Source organism: Peromyscus leucopus, chromosome 10 (genome assembly GCF_004664715.2).
Source record: "Peromyscus leucopus breed LL Stock chromosome 10, UCI_PerLeu_2.1, whole genome shotgun sequence".
NCBI lineage: Eukaryota > Metazoa > Chordata > Mammalia > Rodentia > Cricetidae > Peromyscus > Peromyscus leucopus.
Genome location: NC_051071.1, coordinates 50,257,522 through 50,284,825, shown reverse-complemented (window position 1 = coordinate 50,284,825; position 27,304 = coordinate 50,257,522).

Here is a 27,304-nt window from a genome sequence, read left to right as displayed (position 1 = left end):
AAGTATCTTTGTTGTAAGATATAAAGTCCTATGAGTATGTGCCCAGGAGTGGTAGACCTGGACCACAAAACAGTCCTATGTCTAATTTTTTGGAGAAACCAGACTGATTTACAAACTGCCTTCACTAGTTCACACTCCCACACAGTATCTAAGAGTTCTACTTTCCTCACATCCACACCAGTATTCATTGCCATTTGTATTCCTGGTGATGGCTATTCTGACCAGAGTGAGTCGGAATCTTAAAGTGGTTTTTCTCTATTTCCGTAATCAGTTAAGGAGGTTGACCACATTATGGTCATTTGTATTTCTTCTTTTGAGAACTTTCTCTTCAGTCTGCTAGCCACTTTTTTAATTGGGTTTTTTTTCTTCATGTTTAGCTCTTTAGGAATTTAGAATTTTTTTATTAGATAAGAACTCTATTAGAGGTATAGTTGGCAAATATTTCTCCCATTCTATCGTCTGTTTCTTCATTTGATCGACAGATTCCTTTTCTGTGAAGACATCTCTTAGTTTTATGAGATCCCATTTCATTTGTTGAATTTATTATTTCTTAATTAGATTTACTCTTAGGTGTGTGTGTGTGTGTGTGTGTGTGTGTGTGTGTGTGTGTGTGTGTGTGAGTAACTGTCAATAGGATTGTTTCTGTGTTTTCATTTTCAGAATGTCTGCCATTGGAATATAGGAAGTCTTTTTTGTTTGTTTTTGTTTTTGTTTTTTTCGAGACAGGGTTTCTCTGTGTAGCTTTGTGCCTTTCCTGGAACTCACTCTGTAATCCAGGTTGGCCTTGAACTCACAGAGATCCACCTGCCTCTGCCTCCCGAGTGCTGGGATTCAAGGCTTGCACCACCACCACCTGGCCTAGGAAGGCTTCTGGTGTGTTAACTTTGTATCCCAACTGTAGCGTGAGCTGACTTTTCAAAGCATGTTTAAGACTCATGATACTATTCTATGTCACAACAGAATAGGTTTTCAAATGTTGCTAAATTTATAGTATTTAAGTATATATTTCATAAATCATATCTGCCACATTTAGTCTTTTAAAGGATACTCAATTATTTTAGATTTTGTATTATTTCTTAACTGTTTCACCAATTATTTTTCATGATTCACAATCCTTTTGTAATCTTAATGACCTTTAACTAATGAATTGAGGATAATTTTATGTACTCTAGTTCCTGCTGATTTGTATAAACACTGATACTCAGATTTTAAGAAAGTGTTACTTTTTGCCATTAATCCAGAGTTCTTATAAAATTGAATCTTAGTTCTAAGAAGTACCCTTTTCATATTTTCCATTAAAAAGAATACTTCTCAACATTATTTGATGGTAAGAGACAAATTGCTGTTCCCTAATACAGAATCAAGTGCATGGACATACACATGGCTTCCATATCTTCTGTGGAGTTCTTGTTGCTTACTTCAATGAAGCAAGTAAGTGTCATTGATAATTTCGAAAGACCCCTGAGCCTACAAGTAGTATAAGTAAGTGCCTTAAGGTACTATAAAAAGAAGGAAGAAAAATACTTTTAATTCTTCAAGGACTGCTTACCCTTTAAGCAATCTAATCAATATTTCCTAGGTAATACATGAGAATTTATAATATCCAGGCAGATCTCAAAGGGTCATATTATATAAATTAGATAAGGGAGATAAAAGAGAAATTTCTATCAGTGTATCCTACTTTTCTTACTTTTCTTTCAGCTATCAATTTTAAATTTTATAGGAAAAATATGATATCCATTGTTCAAAATATAAACTAGAAAGACTAACATTTATGAAATGGTGTTGTTATAACAATTGCTCCAGATATCAACAAGTTTTGATTGATCAATTGATTAACTAAAATAGAGCAGAAAATTATTCTGTTCTAGAGATTTAGAAGCTTGTAACTATCTGAACATTATATATCAATAAGTCTACATGTATGGTAAAACATTTCGATAATCATCATCTTTATTAAATTCTAGTTGTTAACATTTTTTACATAAATAAGATCAATAGCATCAAAAATAGGTTGTTTCATTTATCTGCTACATTTATTTCTAACAACATCATTTCATTATTTCCATATTACAAAAAGTATTGTAGATACAACAGGACAAAATTTCTTCACCCCAATAAAAACAACCATTTATAAAGTGATATACCTTATAAATAATGATTCAAAAGATGTATATAGCAGCCTAGTCATCTTTGTTTTACATCTAGTATCCTCCTATGAGTGAGTACATACCATGTTTGTCTTTCTGAGTCTGGGTTATCTCACTCAGGATGATTTTTTTCTAGATCCATCCATTTGCCTGCAAACTTCATAATGTCATTGTTTTTCTCTGCTGAGTAGTATTCCATTGTGTATATGTACATGAACAACCTGGACATGAGTGGGGGTAATGAAGGGCAAGGGTCAAGGGAAAGAGAGCTTAGGGGAGTGGGAGATCCCAGCTGGATCAAGAACAGAGAGGGAGAACAAGAAATAAGAGACCATGATTAATGAAGTCCACATGAGAATAGGAAGAAGCAAAGTGCTAGAGAGGTCCACAGAAATCCACAAACATACCTCCCCAATAGACTACTGGCAATGGTTGAGAGAAAGCCCGAACTGATCTACTTTGGAGATAGGATGGCCAAACACCCTAATTGTCGTGCTAGAAATCTCATCCAATGACTGAGGGAACCGGATGCAGAGATCCAAGGCCAGGCCCCAGCTGACGCTCCAGGAGTCCAATTAGCGAGAAAGAGGAGGGTTTATATGAGCAAAAATTGTTGAGACCAAGATTGGAAAAAGCACAGGGATAAATAGCCAAATGAAGGGAAACACATGAACTATGAGCCAATAGCTGAGGAGCCCCCAACTGGGTTAGGCCCTTCCTCTGGAAAAGTGAGACAGTTGATTAGCTTGAACTGTTTGGGAGGCATCCAGGCAGTGGGACCAGGACCTGTCCTCAGTGCATGAGTTGGCTGTTTGGAACCTGGACTTATTCAGGGACGCTTTGTTCAACCTGGGAGGAGGGGACTGGACCTGCCTGACTGAATCTACCAGGTTGAACTCAATCCCCGAGGGAATCTTTGCCCTGGAGGAGATGGGAATGCGGGTGGGCTGGGGGGAAGGCAGAGGGGGGAAGAGGGGAGGACAAGGGAATCCGTGGCTGACATGTAAAATTAAATTAAATTATAAAATAAAAAAGTTATCTTCAAAAAAAGATGTATATAATAATAAACAAATATTATTTCTCAAATATGAAACTATTTCTGAAATAAAAAGAATTATAACAGCAAATAAATATTTAAGCAGTTAAGACAATTTCTAGCCACATTCTTTTTGTCTAATTATACCTTTATAGGATGGTATTGATCATATCTTAATAGCAAGCTAGTTTAAAGTTTTGAAGCTAACTGAACATATTTATTGCTGCATATTTTTGTAGGTAGAAAAGCCAGGTGTAGCAGGGCTGTGCTTCCTTTTGGTTTCTGTAAACCTTTTGATTAGAACAGCAGCTGTTTCAAGGCTCACCTGAAGCCGGGGAATGCACTTACATGACTAAAGTTGTTGGCAGGACACAGAAAATCTAATTTTAGGCTCACTATTGTGGTTTCTGGCGGGTCTCGGATGAACCACTTCCAGGCACAGTCAGATGGCCTCTCTACCTAGCTTTCCTGGCAGCTGCCATTCCCCAGGGATGAGAAATCCACCGAAAATTAAAGAAAGACAGAACTAGAAGCTCCAGACTTTGTATAGCCTACTCTTGAAAGTGACACCCTACTACTTCCATCTTGTTATGTTAATGAGAAATAAATTAAATATTGCAGCCCTTAAATTCAGAAAGAGAAGTAGATTTGAGGACACAAGGTAGTAATTCATGATACATCTTAATATGCACATATGTCAACCTTTGTTTAGTTCCTCCTGTCTTCTATAAAAGAAAAGCAACGCTTCCTGCTATGCCAACTAGATGTAACTTCTAAAACCAACCTTAGGACTCCTTCACTTAAAAAAAAAATCCACACTGAGATTCTGAATCTGAGTCATTATTTTTTTTAAGCTGCACCATTTGAAGTTCAACACTGGTTTCCCTTCCTAGGAGCACCACTGTGATACCGTCCAGCCCATCCCAAAGTCTAGATACAACAATCACATCCATAAACAGCAATAGCTAGCAATAACTATCCTGTAAACTGTGATGTCAACACTACTTCCCAAGGGGTAATTCCACAGAAGTCACTTCATCAGTCTTTGCCGCCTCCTCTAACAGCTGCTCTCAGATACTCTTTAGCTGGCTCCTGAGACACAGGGGAGTTATAAGCATTCAGTCAATTGAAAGAACATTACTTAAAAACACCTTAAGAGCTACAAAGTGCTCTAGACCTGTAGAGATCTTTAGACGTCCTTTTCCTTTTGAAAGGTTTTATAGATCCCACTAGAGAAGGCCAGAAAGGCCTGAGTGATAGGAATCCATTGAAATGGAAACCACAGGTTTTCAGATTCCAAACCAGTCATAGAAAATATATAACAGTTAATATTTACTTTGGCAATCACTGTTATTTTAAATAGCTGTAGCATCCCTCATTTTCATCTCAGTGTGGTTAATCAAATAAGAATAAAATGAAAAATAAACCTATGTGTAAGACAGGGGTCTTAGTAGGGCTAAAGTTTGATTAAATTTGATGATAAAATAGTAATATTATTTCTTACATGTATTTTTATTAGCAATTGATAGTAAAGCAAATACTGAAATCTAGATGCTTACTAATTTGTAATTAATATTAATCAAGTTTTATAATAGTCCTCAACATAATGGTGATTAGTTTTAGATATTTATAGTATCACAAATAACTGGTTAGAGAAATGCATCATTTTTATAAAATGATCATATTTCATAGGATCCAGGATGACAATAATGCTTTTAACCTTGTTATTTTACATGACTGGCAGGTAGTCACTTCAGTAAAATTGCACGGATATTGAATTATTTGCCAAAGAGAGCATTTTTAGCTTAATTTTTTGGAATGTTTTCTCAAGATGAGTCTGTCAATGAAGCTTCTCTGAATTCCAATCAGCCTTGTCTTGAACCATGGGCATTGCCTGTTGACTCTCCTCTATTCTGTTTTATTTTTTCTTTCTATCAAATATTTCCCATTAATTTTCAAACAAGGTGATATTTTATTGTAAAATAAATTTATTGACTTTGAAACTGCTGTCTCATTTTTCTTTGATCTTTCAACTACATTTCACTCAGGAGGCTACTTTGGGTTTTCAGAAAACCACATTCTACCTGCTTCTCCTTTTCTATATAGACTCTTCTCACTCTTCCTTTTCAGTTGTTTTTTGTTTCTTTGACATTGAAAATGTGGAATCCCAAACAATCTTTACAATGACAGAGTCTCTTTTCTGGCTTGGTTATATATTTGGTAATCTCATCTAGGCTCATGACCTTAAATTCTACTTAAACCAACAACATCCAGATTTGGATATTCTTATCCCTAATACCTATGATGACAGTAAGATTGGGCTTTAAATTATGGATGATGGAAATCCAAATGTGCTGCTGTGCAGTCTGGTAAAGACTCATTTTTCCTCTAATCCAAACTTTTGCACTGCTGGAAATGAGCTGTGCATTTAGAATAAAAAAGCAACTTCTCTGTACCAATGGGAAAAATATTCTCCTTCTTCAGGATTGAATTGTCCTTTTTCATATTTAATAGCTTATAAACATCACCACAGATTTATTACTGAATATATTTCTCAAACCTCCATTGTTTGAGTACTGAGCACATAATAATATTAAGCATCTCCTACCTATCAGAAGAATGAATGAATGAATGAAAATATTGTACTTATTACCCACATTGCTGTTACTTTACATCTTTGATTACTTGTCCATTTCTTATATTCTATCTGGTATTTTCTGAACACATATTATCATTTATTTTATTTTAAACTTTATTTATATATGTATTACAAGTAGAAATTTGAAATGCTTAGGGTACATATTGTGATTATTTCATATAACAATATATGAGTAAGAGCTTACTATTATTAAGCCAATTTTCATATTTGTCACCACACATAGTTAATGCTCTCTTCGGTGTATGGGGAGAATACTTAAGATCCACTCTGCTGGAAGAATCTTAAATATGTGATTAATTATTAAGTATAGTCATCATGCTGTCTAGATTATGCCAACTGTATAATTTGTTCACCCAAGAGATTTCCAAAACAATATTAGCAATTCCAGTTGCCTCTGGTTACCTTACAGACGTAGGAGATAAGTCTCTATTGCTGAAGACAGTGTGCACTTCAGACATAAGGCTCATTTCTTTTTCTTACGCAGCGATAACATTCTTAGGGAATACTATTCTTAGTAATACAAAAAATATTAAAATGTCAAAATAGAATATCAAAATTCAAGAAAAATTATTTTGATTTTGTTGTTCTCAAATTCTTTTTGATACATTTTGTGGACAGTGACTATGAATATAATTGTTTTTGCATCCTGCTGATTTTACTCGTTCTCACAGGAATAGACACTACGATGTATGTTTTTGGATATTGACTACATCTTTGTCATGTTTGTTCCATATACCATCTCTTCCCTACAGAAGTTCCTTTACGTAGGAAATATCAAAAATAAAGTTATAGTGTTATGTACTGCCCTAAGAACAGTACAAAAGCCAAAGGGAATTGTAACGTTAAACATTTATTTTACTCATGCTTTTGCATTTGAACAACATAAATTATTAAGCATATGGGATAATCAGCTATTTCAGTTTGGGCTTCACAGAGGCCTTTATAGTCAAAGTCCAATTTGAAATGTTCTGTCTCTCATCTCCCCTGGACCAATGACTTAACTTATGCTTTCTTTGACAGTTCCCTTTCAAGTGTCCTCAGGACCCACCCTTTCACTAACTTGTAAAGTAATCAACAATTCAATTAGGGTTTTCTGACGTTTCAATTTACTGTCCTATACTAATTCGAAGGACAACAGAGCAGTCTGGAATATGTAGTGCTTCTTACTTCCTAGCCCTATCTGGAAGACCCTAGTTTTTACCTACCTACTTGTCATGAATTTTCTCCTTAAGCTGAAAGCCAAGAGATAAGGACTATGATGGTCACTAGTTGGAAGAATCGGACAGTCACATAACAAAACATACAAGAACAAGACAGTGTGCCAAAGCTATGCCAAAACCGCACTCAGTGATCAAAGTTAAAGGATTGGGGTGAATGTTAATGAGTAAAGTGCTTATTATGCAAGTATGAAGACGAGTTTGGATCACAAGAACCATTTAAAACCTGGGCACAGAAGTACATACCTATAACTTCAGTGCTAGGATCACAGACATGCAGAACCTTACATAGCCAATTAGCAAGGTCCAGACTCAGCAAGAGACCCTGTCTCAAAAAAATTTAATTGAGAGCAATGTACAGAAGGCAACATTTGACATCAACCTCTGATCTCCATGTGCACCTGCATGGGTATCCATATACACAAAAGTGTACATACACCTCCACAGATATGTGTGGGGGAGCATGCATATTTGCCCATGCATTCTCTCTCTCTCTCTCTCTCTCTCTCTCTCTCTCTCTCTCTCTCTCTCTCTCTCTCTCTCTCTCTCACACACACACACACACACACACACACACACACACTACATTGGATTAATCTATCTAGTGATAATAATACCACCAAGAATTCCCAATGCAGCATGACTCTTACATGGTTTCCCAGTATTTTCATAGCCTCCACAGTACATTTCAGTGTATCAGCTATGACTCCAGCACTGTTTTAGATTCTGACATTAAAATACACAAGTGAGATAGGTTCTATAAAACAAACATGGAAGCAATTACTCATTTTATAAGAGCGGAATGACTCAGCTCAGTTTACTTATATGGTGAATAGGCACATTTGAAATCAAGCATAGGTTTGTCTATCTTGTAATTAAACTATGTAATATTTCTTAATTCCACTGCTGACGTGGACAGATTATAATTTACTTAAAGTCTAAAATTGCAATATAGAGCCAAGATGGAGTTGATATAACTCCACTCTATACTAAATCGTTGTCTGAACAGTATAAATTACTTGTTATCCAAGCGCAGTGCTATGGCCTTCTATGTGTAGAATTTGTTGCTAACAGTTAAGGATCATTTTTCTACCTACTCCCTCACTTCCAGATAGTGAGTTTATGACCGTTGCAGCGTATAACACTTCACACTCTGAAGGAAAATCTTTGAAGAGAATCATTGCTAGGACCTAAGAACACATCTTGGAACTCCCTTAATAAGATGAAACTGCCTTTGTCTTTTGTAATTTCTTGTGGATTTTTCTCATTGTCTTCTCTCAACAAGCTGTTCCTCAAAGGAACATATTGATTTAATTGAATCTTTAAGTTGCTTCTGGGAAGTACCATGAATAACAATAAGGTTTCCACATGGAATATGACTTAATTTAGAGAGTTAAGTGCTGATACAAGATGGCAGATTCATTAAACTGCCTGGCTGATCAATAGATCATTTGAAAGAGCTAATGCTAGCCTGGGACCTAAGTACCTTTTCTCATCGGTTGTCTTTTTTTTAATATCGTGTTGTGTGTTATGACAGATGTATGAAAAACATCTTAAGATCAAGTCAGCGATTTGAATGTGTGTGTGTGTGTGTGTGTGTGTGTGTGTGTGTGTGTGTGTGTGATACGTATACAAGTGCTGCTTCAGCCCAACATTTCCCATCATTCTGTATCTACACAGAAATGAAGGGTGCTTCACTTCCTCCTTGGCAATGATGATAGTGGGAAATAATCCCTCCTAATAAAGCCGCAACTTCCCATTTTATTCTTTTCAGTAATAGAAAGCTTGCTAAATTAAGGTGGAAACTGATAGTTGGTGCCATTGAAATTACCATTTGTAAGAAAAAGTCACAGAAGCAGTCTTTATTAAAGAATCTGCAGGACTCTGTTGCTTATTCTGGACACATCCTTTTCCCTGAGACTCCTGGCCTTAAGCACCGGGTTTCAGTTGCATATTCAATTGCTTAGTTCTAAGTCTCCAGGGAGTTGTCTTAATAAGCAACAGCCTGCCCTCTTCTAAGCAGCCCAATTAGGGTTAGCAGGGAAATTTCTTGCATCAAAGGACAAATGGACAAACCTTAGCGAATTGGCAAGGCACCTCTAGTGCAGTCCATTAGTGGGGAGTCGTGGTCATAGATCTGAGGATTTTTATTTTAGCCCATTTTCTGTAGAAGTTTTATACCTGCAGCTATGACTACTTTAAAAAAAATACTCCAGTTAAATATAACAATGATGATTCTCTGGTCACTTTCCTTTTTCCTGACATCCTATCCTCTTGTGTGAAGACATGTATATCTGAGTTTTATTCACAATTCTTTACAAAAAATAATCAAGGTAGGAACATGACCATACAAATAGAAAACATATTAAATATAATTTTATTTTAATATATGGTTTTATTAAGATAGAATTTCTGTATATTTTCCCTCTCCTAAATATTGTCTCAAACAAGGAATTAAAAAATAGCAAGAATACAATGTCTATTATAAATGATATTGTAGTTATGAGGAAAAAAGGAGCATATGGCCTCATGTCCCTAAATGAACATATCTGTGACTGTTCTGTCTGTAGATACCAGAACACTATCTCAGTTGCCCAGTGAGTTCCTTTGAACAACTGAACTAATAAAGATAAGATATAATTGCTGCACAGGGATATAAAGATTTTAGGGTACCCTAGATCCAGTATAACCATGACATGGTGTAGGCACAGACTAAGGAATTAATTGGGAAACATTTAACTATAAGGTTTAGAGAGGAATAACAGGCCCTATTGTCAACCATAGGCAAAGAACAGTAAGTGTAGACAGAAGTGAATGGAAAAAAATCCATCAAAGGAACACAGGAGATAGTGGGGTTGATGTCAACTTTAGTATTTGATAGGCAAACTTTGTGTTAAGACCTGTGTGGTTCCACACCATTCAACTCACCATTGTGGATGGTGGAAATCTCACAAGGCCTGACCATAGATGAGCTACAGGCCACCAATGGCTGCTGAGAGGAAGAATCCATTTTCTCTAGGGACCATTTGCTTTATGAGTTATCCAATCCTAAGTGGTCAGCCCCACTTAGACTAAACAGACCCACTAGGTTCTCTCTCTGTCTCTCTCTCTCTGTCTCTCTCTCTCTCTTTCTCCCCTCTCATTATACATGTGCATGGGTGTTTGCATGTGTGTGTGAGTGTGTGTGTGTGTGTGTGTGTGTGTGTGTGTGTATGTGTGTACACAACTATATAGATATAACCTGTTGAATCCAGCTTTGTTGTATGTCTGTATATTGTTTCAGGGTTGACTACTCTGCACTGGACAACCAATAAGGGGGCTCATCCATGGCAGAGCCTAATTCCTCTCCTACAAGCGCTCATTACTTGCCTGTAATTCTTTGTCTAGAGGCAGGAACATATGAAATTCCCCCTTCCATATTAGTATGTCCATTGGCATTGGCATTGTTCTGGTATTGTTTATTTCTAGGAGATATTGTTTCACAACAGACTTCCCAGTATTCTGGCTCTTACAATCTTTCTAATTTCTCTTGGGCAATGTTCCTAAGCCATAAATGCAGGAGCTGTGCTATAGATGTGTCCACTGGGGGTGAGCATCCCATGAATCCTTGATCTCTGCATTGTGCCCAGTTGTGGTATTCTGCGATGGTCTCCATTTGCTAGAAGAGAGGCTACTTTGATGAGTGTGGGGGCGTTGGAGGTGGGAGGAGATAATCTGTACTTATCTGTAGATACAAGGATAAGACTTAGAATGTAATAAGTAATTTTGCTGGTCTTCCAAGGTGGCAAATGTAGATTATTTTCTAGGTCTATGTTCTTACTAGCCCTGGGAAATTGGCTAGGTTTCCAGTAACAGATATAATTTTCCTCCTGTAGATTGAACCTTAAGTCCAATTATACAGCTGCTAGTGACCACCAACATGTGAGTGCCACTTCACCTTTACATATATCTTATCATGATGGTCATTGTAATGCTTTATAGTTGTTGAAGCATGGTTTAATTTCTTCCCTCCTGTTGCTGGAGGGCTTCTCTCCAGGATCCACCAAGCCCCGCAGTCCCACAATCCACATATAAAATAATCACTCAGACACTTATATTACTTATAAACTGTATGGCCGTGGCAGGCTTCTTGCTAACTGTTCTTATATCTTAAATTAACCCATTTCTATAAATCTATACCTTGCCACGTGGCTGGTGGCTTACCGGCGTCTTTACATGCTGCTTATCCTGGCAGTGGCTGCAGTGTCTCTCCTCCTTCTTCCTGTATCCCCAATTCTCCTCTCTCTTTGTCCCGCCTATACTTCCTGCCTGGTCACTGGCCATCAGTGTTTTATTTATATAGAGTGATATCCACAGCACTTCCCCTTTTCTTCTTTTTTTTAAAAAGGAAGGTCTTAATTTTAACATAGTAAAATTACATATAACAAAACAATTATCGAGCAAGAATTACAGTTACAATATTAAAGAAGATGTCCTATCTATATTTGTGAGTTTAAGGTTTTATATCTAACTTATCTTTTATCATAACTGAGGAAATTACAACTATCTAGTTTTCAACCACATCAAAGACCTGAGAAGGAACATAATGGTAACTGAGAAATGGTAGATGGATGCAAGCAACTTTGGGGAATCTTGCAAGAGTAGACCAAGACAGCTGGCAGCCTGGACAGTCACGTAATGTTTCTCAGCATTGTTGGTGCATTCAAATTGGCTACAGGCCTAGAGTATCTGACAGACCATTTTCAGAAGCAGGAATTCTGAGAGACCATCTTACCCTGTCTTGGCAGAGTACAGTGGTCGCTTTCCTTGTGTCCCGCTTGTCCAGAAAGGACAGCATTGCATTTGTACTGTCAGCTGTCAAGGCAAGAGCAGTTCTTTGCCCAGTAGGCCATTTTGTGCCAAAAAGACAAACTTCCAAATGGAAATGTCTTAGAAGCCCAATATTCTCTCTGGATCAAATTAGTGCAGCCAGGAGCAATTGTGTCTCACGTCAACAGAATTCTAAGTTATTTAAATGCCATATTCTCTAGGTCTATGAAGTGTTTGAAGATTACCTATCTATCTGAAATATATCTACGTATACCTAGAAGACTTAACTAACATGGCTACAAATATGATTATCATAGATGACTAATTATTAATCTATTTTTAATTATCCATTACAATTTTAAATGAGTTACATAAACTAAATACCTCAAACAAGAATAAATATATATATATATATATTTATAATATATATATACAGTATAACAAAATTAACTTCAAGTTTGTATCAATAAACTAAAATTTATACCAATGTAAAACATTTTAAACATAAACTAAAATCTATACCAATGTAAAACATTTTAAACAAGTTGTTCTTTAAAAGTAGGTTCATTAATCTACCCTTTTATCTTATCATCTCTATATCCTCCTATATATCTATATCATATCCCCTTTTCTTTGTTAGAAAGAGATCACATTTATAATCAACCTGTTTTAAATAAAAATATTGGTTTTTCTCTGCCCCACACCAGAGGGCTCTTCTGATTTGGGACACAAGAATCTATTAACCATTTTTTTTTTTTTTAAAGCAATATGTCTGGGTTTAGAGGGGGAGTGAGCCAATTCCACCTCTAAAGCCAGCTTGGTATATTTGGGAATTTGGGTGTAGCATCTCTTACTACTTCCTCCTGGAGGGGGGCGCTGTATCTTATGGGGAAGCAAAGAAAATTTTAGGCCTATGGGGTAGTCCGTGAGGCTGTATTGTGTGAACCAGTTGCCTTGAAACCGCTCTGGATGTTGGATCATCTGGGCCATGGTGTCATCGGAGATCTTTCAGGGGGTCTTGCCTGGTGAAACCTGATGTATCTTAATCTGGAACAAATCCACAGCCTCTGGCTTTCTGTGGAAACAAAAGCAGAACCTCTTTTCCAAAGCAACATATCCTTAAATCTAAATTTTGAAGTCAAGGTACCTTTAAAATATACATTTTGGCATAACTCAACAGCTTTTGTAATCATATGTTTTTCTTCAGTTACGAATATCAAAGAGAACATAATCCAGATTTTCTGTGTGGTAGCCATCTTTACGTGGCTTATTTTTTATATTACCTTGAGCCTATTCATTTAAACTGTACCATTCTAAAACTGAAACGGCACTGTGGCTCCTGGCTCCACCCATTTCAGCTTACCAACATGGCATTTTCTGCCAGTTCTGTGAGTCATCAAGTCTCAGAAATAGTGGGTCTAAGCTTTTATCAAAGCAGCGTGTAGCCCAGAAACCTTTTTTTTTTTTTTTAATACTAGTAAAGACTAAATCTACCACACAGCTTAATGTGCCACTGGCAGACACCTCATTTCCGCCATACTGCTGGTCAAACGCACACGCCAGGAACCCGCCAGTAGTTCAAACCCGAGTTTTGTGGTGTCTAGCTGCCCTTATCAGACATGAAGCAGGAACCTGGTTTTGGCTGTGTTTAGAATTGGTTATTAAATATTCTCAGGTTTAAGGTGGAAACTCGAGCCGTTGGATGCCATTTGTTGCTGGAGGGCTTCTCTCTAGGATCCACCAAGCCCTGCAGTCCCACAATCCACGTATAAAATAACTGTCAGCCCATGTGGCTTAACTTCCTTTGAGATCATATACATATAATTATATATGATAATATATCACATTATAATATTATAATGATATGGCATATCACATATATGACATAAGCATATATATATATAATACTTAGGCAAATACAAAATATTATCTCTTGAGGTTTTATCACTCCATCTTGGCATTATTTGTATCTCTCCTTCATCATTTTTCTATATTGACATCTCTTCCCCATCCTTAGTTGGAGACCCCATCCCTGCTTCTCTGCTTCTCACTTCATATCAGCTCTATCTTGGTATTCCCCCTTTAAGCCCACTCCCATGATTCTTCTATACTTTCCTTGCTTCTGTCATTTAATACTTATTCTATTTGTAGTGGCTATATTCTTCTTTCAGGTTTCTCCTTTTTTCCTTACATAAAATATGAAATTAATATACCTTGATAGTCATATCTTCAGACAACAGGATAAAAATGTTTTACTTCAAGTTACAAAATTTCCATTAAAGTAGCCCATTTTCTTACTTTTATTAAAGAAGCCAGTTCTGGATAATCCATGGCCAAAGTTGAGAACACATTAAAAACATGGAAGCTGTGTATGAGACTTGTGGATGACACTAAAAAGATAGTTTATAGAATGAGAAGCCCCTCATTGCCATCTTTGATTAGTTTCATGATATGTTCCATATCCACTTCCAATCAAATATTTTTTTTTGACTTTTGTCCAATACACAAATTAGCCTATTGTCATCTTTAACTCAGTTTAAGTACAAATTTCCTCTTCATGGAAGAGAAAAAAAATAGATACTAGTTCAGCAAGATAGGATTTTATTTAGAGTTATTACTGATAAAAAAAAAAACACTAAGAAGAGCAGTCAAGGTGGTGTTGGTGGTGTATCAGAAGGCTATTCTTCCTTAAGTTTAGTATTTCTGAGTGGTATCATAGCTAAAAATATGAACTCCTCAAAGTAGACCGCAAGCAGTATAACCACAAAATTTAAGCAGATAGGAAAATGGTCAGTATGAAATAAGGAAACAATAGAACTCTTGCCCAACTAGAAAGTGACAGGAAAGTTAACACCCAGATCATATATCTTGGTTTCAAATATAAACAGTCTAATAGCAATGACCTTGTTTTGTGAGCTGACATTTTCTCCCACTGCCAGATATATAGTTGTCACTCAATATGAAGTATTTGATAAACAAACATGTACTCCTTTTTCATTTCTTAGAATTAGATTGTGTTCTTAGGCCAATTGATACAGGTGACTCAGATACTAGATGTTTATGGCATTACATTGAAAAAGAAAAGGGATTCACTTATGAAACTGATGAAACTATTACTACGTGAATGTTTCTCCTTGACTCTTGTTTCCTTGATTAAAAGAATTCAGCCAAGAGATATAGTTATTTTTAAACAGTAGTTTATTTGCTAAAGCAAAGTCTTCTCAAGAAAAAAAAAAAGACAAAACAGGGTGACCCAATATGTTGGTAGTAACAGCACCTCAAATTATATGTTGTGCTTCAATCTTTAAGTGTTAGGGGTATTTATGAGGTGGGTGACATATTCATGGAGGTAAATTTACTTTCTCCTCATACCCAAATCACGATTGACAAGATAACTCTTTTAGAGCATATCTGCCCATCCTGCAATTGCATGTGAAGCAATGGGAAAGTTCCCAGGTACTTGGGTTTTGAAGATAGTGGAAGAGCCTTCCTGTAGTTTTAAGGATCTATCCTTCTGCTTCTATAATCCCTCTTCCCTCTCTTCGACTGGACTCTTGGAGTTCAGCCTGGTGCTTGGTTGTGGATCTCTGCATCAGGATGACTTTCAGTTGACAACAGAAGAATCATTTTTTTAACTTGAAAATATATGCTCAATTAGATTTTGTAACATGTATCTTTACTTCCCAATGAAGTTTTCAGGTCTTAAGAATATAGCGAGGATCTAAAATACAAAAACAAATCAAACAAATCCAGGTTACAAAGTTCCCTTGGATAAGAGATCAATTCATAACCTTCTTAACTAAAACCAGTCATTTTGGCAGGATTTAGAGTATCTGGTATGAAGTTCATATTTTCAATAATGTATTTTACAATTCCTAATATGGTTGTAGTTTAATCTGACAGCTGGTCTACTTATTTAAGTTTGGGGTAGTACATCATCTTTTTATATGAAGTTCTTTATATGTTTTCAGTACTTTAGGAAGCTGTGGGTTAGTGAATCTGTAGTCTCTATACCACTTTATTTTGAGAATCTGAACTTGTACATCTTTGAGGCAGATAAGGCCCATATGCCAGATGAATGGGCTATGCCTCAATTAAAATAAAAAAAAAAAAACTGTGATATGTGTAGTAGCACCTTGACCCAGGGGAGCCTGAAACTGGGCCTCCAAGATGACAACTGCTGAATTAAGACCCAGGTCCAAATCAAGAAGTGCCACAATAGCTACAAAAGCAAAGCCTAGCAAATAGCCCCCATACAAATACTCAGCCCTTTGTTTAATAAACGAGCTTGCTTGCAACCTCCCAAAGTCTATGTCATTGACTCTGCATCTTCTCACCCCCTGCCCCCAAGGGTACCTAGATTGGTAAAGACAGAACAGTAACACCCCTTCAATTAGATAGTCATGTTCAAAATCATGTTGATTTGTGTAGACTTTAATGGAGACTACATGGCCCAGCTCAGACTGTTAAATGGCTTAGACTTCAGGAACAGTGATTGATTTAAAGATGAATCTGTGTTCCCAGCAGAGTCAATGAGATGTGTCCCTAATTTTCTTGGACTCATGATAGGAAATTAGTATATTTCTTTGGAAATATTAGGAACTCTGTATCTTTCTGGGATCAGAAAGGAAGAAAACTATTCTTCAGGCAGATGGACACTTAATGATAAAAACAGAGAACTGCTGATAAATTTTGCATTGAATGTCATTGTATCTTAGTTCATTTACACTGTGAAATTTTCATTTATGTAACTAGAACTCATGGTATTTCAATAATCTCTTTCTTGTGAAATAGAATTGTTGCTGGAGGGCTTCTCTCCAGGTTCCCCAAGCCCCGCAGTCCCACAATCCACTTATAAAATAATCACTCAGACGCTTATATCACTTATAAACTGTATGGCCGTGGCAGGCTTCTTGCTAACTGCTCTTTTATCATAAATTAACCCATTTCTATAAATCTATACTTTGCCACGTGGCTGGTGGCTTACCAGAGTCTCTACATGCTGCTTGTCCTGGCGGTGGCTGCAGTCTCTCTCCTCCTTCTTCCTGTTTCCCCAATTCTCCTCTCTCTTTGTCCCGCCTATACTTCCTGCCTGGTCACTGGCCATCAGTGTTTTATTTACATAGAGTGATATCCACAGCACTTCCCCTTTCTTCTTTTTTTAAAAAGGAAGGTTTTAACTTTAACATGGTAAAATTACATATAACAAAACAATTACCGAGCAAGAATTATAGTTACAATATTAAAGAAGATGTCCTATCTATCTTATATTTGTGAGTTTAAGGTTTTATAGCTAACTTATCTTTTATCATAACTGAGGAAATTACGACTATCTAGTCTTCAACCACATCAAAGACCTGAGAAGGAACATAATGGTACCTGAGAAATGGTAGATGGATGCAAGCAACTTTCGGGAATCTTGCAAGAGTAGACCAAGACAGCTGGCAGCCTGGACAGTCACCTGTTTCTCAGCATTGTTGGTGCATTCAAATTGGCTACAGGCCTAGAGTATCTGACAGACCATTTTTAGAAGCAGGAATTCTGAGAGACCATCTTACCCTGTCTTGGCAGAGTACAGTGGTCGCTTTCCTTGTGTCCCGCTTGTCCAGAAAGGACAGCATTGCATTTGTACTGTCAGCCATCAAGGCAAGGGCAGTTCTTTGCCCAGTAGGCCATTTTGTGCCAAAAAGACAAACTTCCAAATGGAAATGTCTTAGAAGCCCAACATTCTCTCGGGATCAAATTAGTGCAGCCAGGAACAATTGTGTCTCACGTCAACAGAATTCTAAGTTATTTAAATGCCATATTCTCCAGGTCTATGAAGTGTTTGAAGATTACCTATCTATCTGAAATATATCTATGTATACCTAGAAGACTTAACTAACATGGCTACACATATGATTATCATAGATGACTAATTATTAATCTATTTTTTAATTATCCATTACAATTTTAAATGAGTTATATAAACATAATACTCAAACAAGAATAGAAATATATATATATATATATATATATATAGTATAACAAAATTAACTTCAAGTTTGTATCAATGAACTAAAATTTATACCAATGTAAAACATTTTAAACATAAACTAAAATCTATACCAATGTAAAACATTTTAAACAAGTTGTTCTTTAAAAGTAGGTTCATTAATCTACCCTTTTATCTTATCATCTCCATATCCTCCTATATATCATATCCCCTTTTCTTTTTTAGAAAGAGATCACATTTATAATCAACCTGTTTTAAATAAAAATATTGGTTTTTCTGTGTCCCACACCAGAGGGCTCTTCTGATTTGGGACACAAGAATTCCTTAACCATTTTTTTTTTTTAAAGCAATATGTCTGGGTTTAGAGGGGAGTGAGCCAATTCCACCTCTAAAGCCAGCTTGGTATATTTGGGAATTTGGGTGTAGCATCTCTTACTACTTCCTGCTGGAGGGGGGCGCTGTATCTTATGGGGACGCAAAGAAAATTTTAGACCTATGGGGTAGTCCGTGAGGCTGTATTGTGTGAACCAGTTGCCTTGAAACCGATCTGGATGTTGGATCATCTGGGCCATGGTGTCATCGGAGTCCTTTCAGGGGGTCTTGGCTGGTGAAACCTGATGTATCTTAATCTGGAACAAGTCCACAGCCTCTGTCTTTCTGTGGAAACAAAAGCAGAACCTCTTTTCCAAAGTAACATATCCTTATATCCAAATTTTGAAGTCAAGGTACCTTTAAAATATACATTTTGGCATAACTCAACAGGTTTTGTAATCAAATGTTTTTCTTTAGTTATGAATATCAAAGAGAACATAATCCAGATTCTCTGTGTGGTAGCCATCTTTATGTGGCTTATGTTTTATATTACCTTGAGCCTTGAGCCTATTGCTTTAAACTGTACCATTGTAAGCCTGAAACGGCGCTGTGGCTGCTGGCTCCGCCCACTTTAGCTTCCCAACATGGCAGTGGTACGTTTTTCGCCAGCTCTGGGAGTCATCAAGTCTCAGAAATAGTGGGTCTAAGCTTTTATCAAAGCAGCGTGTAGCCCAGAAACCTCTTTTTTTTTTTTTTTAAAATAGTAGTAAAGACTAAATCTACCACACAGCTTAATTTGCCGCTGGCAGATGCCTCATTTCCGCCATACTGCCGGTCAAACGCACCCGCCAGGAACCCGCCAGTGTCCAAACTTGTGTTTTGCCGCATCTAGCTGTCCGTATGAGACAAGAAGCAGGAACCTGGTTTTGGCTCTGTTTAGAATTGGTTATTAAATATTCTCAGGTTTAAGGTGGAAACTGGAGCCGTTGGGTGCCATTTGTTGCTGGAGGGCTTCTCTCCAGGTTCCCCAAGCCCTGCAGTCCCACAATCCACTTATAAAATAATCACTCAGACGCTTATATCACTTATAAACTGTATGGCCGTGGCAGGCTTCTTGCTAACTGCTCTTTTATCTTAAATTAACCCATTTCTATAAATCTATACCTTGCCACGTGGCTGGTGGCTTACCAGAGTCTCTACATGCTGCTTGTCCTGGCGGTGGCTGCAGTCTCTCTCCTCCTTCTTCCTGTTTCCCCAATTCTCCTCTCTCTTTGTCCCGCCTATACTTCCTGCCTGGTCACTGGCCATCAGTGTTTTATTTACATAGAGTGATATCCACAGCATAGAATACTTAACTGAGTAAAGATGAGCTGCTTTTGTTATGCTGCATTTGGTTACCTATGTAAAGACATGTTGCTGTTTTACTTTTCCTGCCTAAGGCACCTGATTGGTATAATAAAAAGTTGAATGGCCAATAGCTAGGCAGAGAAGGGATAGGCAGGGCTGACAGGCAGAGAGATAAGAGGAGCCAGACAGACAGACAGGAGCCAGCCAGCTGGGGATCAGCCAGCTAGTGCCTAGCCAGCTGGGGGGGGGGGGGGTCAGTCAGCCAGACATGGATGAAACAGGAAAGCAGGATAGACAGTGAATAGATGAGATAAACTATCCCCTGGGCAGCACATAGATTAATAGAAATGGGCTAATTTAAGTTTTTAAAAAAGCTAGCTAGAAACAAGCCTAAGCTAAGGCCAAGCATTCATAATTAATAATAAGTCTCTGTGTTATAATTTGGGGACTGGCAGTCCAAGAAAGCCTGATACATATCTTTTAGCAGAGTACATAACAACTTGATACAAAATATAGTAAAATATTGAAAACCCTTTTAAATACTTCATGGAAGGCTTTTATGAAAACGGTGCTGTTATGATTATGTATAAATCAAAACATTTGTAAGGCTGTAAATGTTCTTCAGGCAGAAGTATTGAAAGACATGTTTTTAAAGTGAAATATGCATAAAGAAACATCAACAACATATTCAATTCACAAAAAAGAGCTGTATAATCTCCTTGGATTTCCAGAAATACTTGTTTGTAGGATAAATAATGAGTGTTTTAAACTCACATATAATGTTTACACTTATATGTGTTGCTTTTTGAGAAATTGAAATTTTAGCTTTTCAGCACTAAGGATGCTAAATTTATATGGGCATTTGTGACTGGGAAGATAAGTGATACAATATCATGGTGACTCAACATCCATGTGAGGAATTGTTTATTTAATACTAAGTAAAATCACCCAATTCTGAAAAGTGAAAAGAAAAAACTGAGCTCATTAATGATGTCTATGTAGAAGTAATTTCAAAAGATATATTGCTATTGTTCATTATAAGAAATGAAGAGATAGCTTCCTCTGTTTTCCCTCTCTATTTTCTCTTATTTTTAATGGATTTTTTCATACAATATATTCTGACTATGCTTTTTCCTCATCCAACTTCTCTAAGATCCTTCCCACTCCCCTACAATCCAGATCAACACCCTTTCTCTCACTAGTTAGAAAACAAAAAGTCATTTAAGTAATAATAATAATAAAGTAAAACAAACACATAAGAATAGGACAAAATAAACAGAAGAAAAAGACTCAAAGAAAAAGCAGGAGAAACGCATATAGACATAGAGACACAAAGGAATGTTCATATACACAGGGATACCTTAAAAACAGAAGGCCAGACACCATAATATACAAGTAAGGAAGCAATAATATTAAAAACAAAACAAAAAACAAACAAACAAAAACTAACAAACATTGAGACAAAGATCCTCCAAAGATGCCATTGAGTTTGTTTTGTATGGGCTATCTGCTGCTGAGTATGGGGCCTGCCCTTAAGAGTGGTTCGTTTTCTCAGTGAGACTCCCTTGTAGAAAACTAATTGTCGTTTGCAAGTAGTTATTATTGGAGATAACGTCCAAGCTAGGGATGGAGGCACGTGTCCTCTTCTCCTTTCCATTCTAGGATCTCATCTGGTGTAGATCCAAGCAGGCCCTGTACATACTGCCTTAGTCTCTGTGACTTCATTTGTGTATCAGTCCTGCTGTATTTAGAAGGTCTTGTTACCTTTGTATCCTCCATTTTCTCGGGTTCTTACACTCATTCTCCATACTCTTTGGTAAAGTGTGAGTCCTCATGGGAGGTATTTGATGGAGGCATCCCATTCAGGGTTGAGTGTTTCAAGGTCTCTCATTCTCTGCACATTGTCTGGCCGTGGGTGTCTATATTTACCCCATCTGCTGCAGGAGAAAGATGTTCCTATTATGGTTGAGCAAGGCACTGATCTGTAAGTAGAGCAGAATGTCACTAGGGGACATTTTATTCCTGTGTTCCTTTAGTAGAATAGTAGTATTTGGTGTTTCCCCAGGTCCCTGGCCTATCTTGTCTCAATTTCTTGGTCACCTAGGTAGCATCAAATAAAGGTTCCATTTCATGTAATGGGCCTTAAATCAAATCAAATATTTATTGGTTACTCCCACAAGCTTTATGACACTAATGAACTACCTCTTTGCTTTTTGTTTCTATTTTACTGATACCAGGCTGAGTTGGACTATTTCTTACTATCTATTCCTCTTGGATGTTATTTCTCTTTTTTCCTCTACAGATGTCACATGTGCTGTTAAATTACTAATATGAGATTTCTTTAATTAAGTAGGCTCTTAGTGCTATGAACATGCCTCTTAGAACTGCCTTCTTTGTGTCCCATAAGTTTGGGTTTGCTGTGTTTTCATTTTCATTCAATTCTAAAAAGTTTTGAAATTCTCTCTTAATTTCTGTACTTACCCATTTTCATTTAGTAGTGAGATGTTCAGTTTCCCTGAGTTTGTAGGCTTTCTGTTATTTCTGATGTTGTTGATATCCAGCTTTAAGACATGGTGGTCAGACAGGATGTAGGGCATTATTTTAATTTTCTTGTATCTGTTGAGACTTGCTTTATATCCAAGTATGTGGAGTATTTTGGGTAAAGTTCCATGAGTTGCTGAGAAGTTGTTTTAATTTGTGTTTGGGTGAAATGTTATTTAAATGTTTTATATCCATTTGGTTTATAACATCACTTAGCTTCAGCATTTCTCTGTTTAGTTTTCATCTGGATGTTCTGTCTATTTGTGAGAATGGGACACTGAAGTTTTCCACTATCCGTGGGTGAAGATCAATATGTGATTTAAGTAGTAGTAGTGTTTCTTTTATGAACTGTGTGCCTTTTTGTTTGATGCATGGATGTTTAGAGTTGCAATATACTCTTCTTGGTGGATTTTCCTTTGATGAGTATGTAGTATTCTTCTCTATTTCTTCTGATTAGTTTTGGTTTGAAGTCTACTTTGTCTGTTATTAGAATGGCTACATCAGCTTTCTTCTTGGATCTGTTTGCTTGAAACAACTTTTTCTATTCTTTTACCTTATGCTGGGGATAGCTTTCTACATGCTGTGAATGTGTTGCTCTGATTGACTGATAAATAAAATGCTGATTGGCCAGTAGTCAGGCAAGAAGTATAGTATAGGCAGGATAAGCAGAGAGGAGAATTCTGGGAAGAGGAAGGCTGAGTCAGGAGATGCTGCCAGCCGCTGCTGCCATGAGAAACAAGATGTAAAGATAGCGGTAAGCCACGAGCCACATGGCAAGGTATAGATTTATAGAAATGGGTTCATTTAAGATGTAAGATCTAGCTACTAAAAAGACTGAGCCATTAGGCCATACAGTTTAATTAATATAAGCCTCTGTGTGTTTACTTGGGTCCAAGTGGCTGCAGGACTGGTGGGTGAGAGAGATTTGTCCTGACCACAGGCCATGTGGGACACAGAAAAACTTCAACTACAACCCTAAGGTAATGTCTATCTTTAATGTTATATATGTATCTTGGATGCAGCAGAAGGATGGATCTTGTTTTCACATCCAGTTTATTACTTTGTGCCTTTCTATTGGGGTATTGGGAACACCAATGTAAGAGATATAAATGAGTAGTGTTGGTTGATTTCTGTTGTTTTGTGAAGATTTATTTCCTCAACTTTGATTTGCTGATGTGGAGTTATTCGCTCCTTGTGTTTACATAGGTATGGATAACCTTTTCAAGATGAACTTTTCTTTATAGAACCTTCTGTAGAGCTGGATTTAAAGGTATGCTATAGTGTGAAATAGACATTTATAAGCAATGGGAAGTGGGAGGATTTTTTTGACTCTGTCAATTTACACTGGCATCTTGAAATGATTGTCAAAATCTATAGTAATAGGACTACAAATTTAGTGGCAAAAGAGAGAAAGATTGATATAAATCAAGAGAAAGTTGTCCTTTGGTCTAGATAGATCTAATAGTCATAGGGGTGCCTAAATAAAGCATTCATATCAATAATAGGATTTGTCAGAGTAGTCTCTAATGAAAGTGATGAGACTATATTTGGTATAGTCTCTAATAAAAGTGACAAGAATGTGTTTGTCATTTGCTGTTATCTGTGGGAATATCACCGATTTAGTCATTCATCAACTATACTTGATAAAATGAGATTTACAGAAGATTTAGCAGTGCATAATACTTATTCTGAAAGTGTAAGTGTTATTTTAAAAGCCACATTAACTGATGCAGTGAACCATACATTTAGTAAAGTGCTGTGGTGTGGATCAAAGTCTTGTTCTAGCATCTGAGTCTATTCATTATTTTACAAGCTTTACTTATAAGCATCCTCTGAAGCTTACCATTGAACAGACCACAAGAAATTACACATAAAATTTAAAAATAAGAGCCATGCTATACCAAGTCCTTGCTTAGAGGTTAAGGGAAGAGATATATGTTATAGCCTACTATTCTCAAAAACCAATACATGTCCTCACTCTGAAACTTTCTCAACCTACTCAGGAAGTGTTTTATTTTTAATACAACTTTCAATTGATACTAAAAACAAGTCACAGTAATCATACATATGAATGGAGTGCAATGAATTATATGCTGCAATTCACACATACTTACATTGCATGAAGTTATTAAAAAGTCAAATATGTTCACATCCAATGTTAATCATTTATTTATGCTTAAAACTTTCATAATCTTTTTCTTTTAGCTTTGGTAATTGTTCTTACCTGTAGTCTTCCTACTGTGCAATGCACCCCAGAACTTCTTCCTCCTACCTAATTGTAACTTAGCACCCATTGTTTTCCATAATGGTTATATAAGATTGTATTCCCACCAGGAGTGTACAAGGTCTCTCTTTATCCACATCCTTACCAATCTTCTTTATAACAGCCATTCTTACTTTGGTGAGTGTTTGGCTTCAAGTTTTAATATACATTTCTCAAATGATTACTGATATCAACCATTTTTCATATGCAGGTTGAGTAGTTATACATTGTCTTTGGAGAAATCCCTATATACTCACTTCTCATTTTCAACTGGGTTTTTTTTTCTTTCTATTATGATTTTGGAATTCCCTTTATATTTTGCACATCATTCCTTGCCAAATATATTCTAAAAGTCAATCTTTTTATTTTAATTTTTTATTGACTGTGAAGAGACTTTTGAGTTTGATGCAGTCATATTTGCATAGTTTATATTGTATTTCCTCTGTTTTTTTTGAGTCTTACAACTGCTGTTGAGTCTTACAAACTGCTGTTAAGATGACCCATTAATCTCTGCTTACAAAAGGCAACAGTTTTTCTAGTCCAAAGTCCCAAAGTCTTCCACATTCTTTCAAAAAAAAAAAAAAAGCCACATGATGTGATCTGTAACAGCAACAGTCCATACCCTGGTACCATTTTGTATTTGTTACTTTTCTATTGCTGAGCTAAAAGACCATGAACATGCCAACTTACAAACTATAGCATCTAACTGAGCTTGTGAGGTTAGAGTCTAGGATGGGAGAATGAAGGCACAGCATCAGGAACAGTGATTGCTCACATCTATAGCTGCAAGCAGGAGGCAGAGAACACACAGAAAGGAACTCACCCTCTGAAACTTCAAGCCTGCCCTAACCACAGGCCTCTTCCAAAAAGGCTAACCATCATAATCCTTCCCAAACAGTTCCATTAATTGGGGACCAAATGTTCAACCCTGTGGAGGCCATTCTCACTCAAATTACCATAAGTCTGATTTGTGTTGACCATTGGGTATACCCTGGAATGTGGCTGATATACCCAGTGTCATTCCATTAAAGAAAATGGGCTTTCCCTCTCCTTCCTGCTCTCATCTGCAAGAGGCTCTATGGCCAGCTGTGGGACTTTGTGCTGACTTTCCCTTCTCATGCTGGAATTTTATCTAGCTCAGTACTGTACAGGTCTTGTGCATGATGTCACAGTCTCTGCAAATTCAAGTTGTTGGCCAAAGTGATCCTATAGGCACCCCAAATATTGCAGGCTATTGCCAATGCTATTGGTTAACCACCACTACCTGACAGTAAGACCCTGCTTCTGAAGACATCACATACTTACTTATAGAACATTGAGAAATCAAGTTGGTACTCACTTGGAAGCTTTACATTTACTGATTAGTATTCATATAGTTGCTGAAAACTGCTATTCACACTATCAGAGGTGAAAGAACGTAATTATCAATTTCGCCCGGCAGTGAACCCTGGGAGCTACAATAGAAACCTGCTTTGAAGTTATGACAATGGTTGCAGTAGTGGTACAAATGCTATGGGAGTAAAGTCCTTAAAACATGTTAACTCCGTTTCTTTTGGTTGTGTTCCATAGTTACTGTTTGTCTTTGAAAGAGTCATGCTACCTTGCTTTTTCATTTTATATATATATATATATATATATATATACACATACACATACATATACACATATATATACATATTCATATGTATGTACCCTGTGGATCAGCTATCTTTAAATTTTAAAGGGGTTTTCAGGTGAAAATGTTCTCCTGGGGTTTTGGGCAATCATTTAAGTAAGGTGCATTAGCTTTGGTTGTAGGTAGATGCAGGAGTACAGTGTCTGTGCGGCTTTATAATTTTCATCTTCAGCAATGCCTGCATGTGGTTCAGTGACCTCACCTGTAAGCCATCTCAAAGCATCGTCATGCTTTACATTGTAACTTCATCTTACGGCTTTTATATTAGTGCCTTGCCATTATAACTTTTTTATAATATGTAATCAAAATATTCACTTTTTGGTAAGTTTTACAATTTTTGTATGAAGAATTTTGATAACTTGTAAGTTATTCAAATTATTTCAAGTCTTATTAAAAGAAAACTCTGTGTAGACAAACTTTATATGTCAAAGGATAGACAGTCACAAAGTCACAATATTTGTCTGTTATGAGCTTGGTCATTAAAAATAAAAGTGACAGATTCAAAGTAATATCTTTTGTCAGGGTAAAACTGAGGTGTATTTCTTAAACATTCCCTTGTGAATAAATGAGAAGTATGACATGGGAATTAAATAAGAATAAGCAGAAAATAACTTTTACTGTTTTTAAAATCTACTGTTTTAATTTTAAGTTCTCTACATTAAACATTTCCACCTATATTTCACAAAGAAGGATGCTACTTTCATGGTTTCCTAAACAATCATGACAATTCAAGTCATGTACTAAAAATTCATTGCAAATATAGCGACAGATAGTGATGCCCTTCCAAAATTAGTATCTTTAAAGTGTGGTCATTTTTATAGTTGTGTGGAAATTCACTAAGCTGTCCCAGTCTTTGGGACTGGGAGAATGTCTAAGTCACTTTCATAAGCTAACTTTGTGATGCTTTTATTTGTGAGTTAATTAAAATGAAGTGATTTCATTTATTTTTTAAATGGTGCCATGACAAATCAATGATAGAATAATTTTGAAATAAAACACATAACACACTCACATACAGGCATGCACACACACATGTTCACACACACAAAATTAACCTTGGCTAGCACCATTTGCTGAGGTTTTCAAGCATAATGCATTTAAGTGCAAGTAGGTGTCTACTGTCACAACAGAAAATTTGGCAGTGTATTTAGTTCACGTGGCTGTATATTTTAGTTAAATTGAGCTGGATTCAGTCATGTCTATATTAGATGCAGATCATTTAAATTGTTTGGCTATGATGTCCCAGCCCTTAGAGGTTAAGAAGGTAGTTGCCTGGCTGCTAGCTGGCCTGTGATGACTT